The sequence below is a fragment of the Halyomorpha halys genome, unplaced genomic scaffold, assembly GCF_000696795.3.
Source record: "Halyomorpha halys isolate HHAL.00 unplaced genomic scaffold, Hhal_1.1 Scaffold1250.1, whole genome shotgun sequence".
In the NCBI taxonomy this organism is placed as follows: Eukaryota; Metazoa; Arthropoda; class Insecta; order Hemiptera; family Pentatomidae; genus Halyomorpha; species Halyomorpha halys.
Genome location: NW_027105266.1, coordinates 96,373 through 96,768, shown reverse-complemented (window position 1 = coordinate 96,768; position 396 = coordinate 96,373).

Sequence of the window (396 nt, the reverse complement as noted above, 5' to 3'; positions counted from 1 at the left end):
CATCACTTTAATTTTATTAAGTTCATTCCGTACAACTATTTACTTTATGCTATTCTGTTTTTTTGTATTTATTGGTTCTTATCTTGCTGTTTATTCTTAGCTCTGATAAAGGCTAGAAATTTTAGCCGAAATGTTGGCACTATTAAAGAGGTTATATCAACTTATTTGTGTTATATTTTGACGGTACCCCTAACCATCTTCTCCTCTTATATACTATCTACGGTCGACTATCCCTCATTATTATATATTTTTTGTGGGTCTTGAGAAGTTATAATTCATTATTTAGGCGACGTTTTCCAAGTTTGTTTTTTGCATAATGATGTCCCAGAATAAATGAAGAATGTTATTATTATTATAATGAGGAAAAACAGTTTTTTAGAACAAATAGTTTCTTCA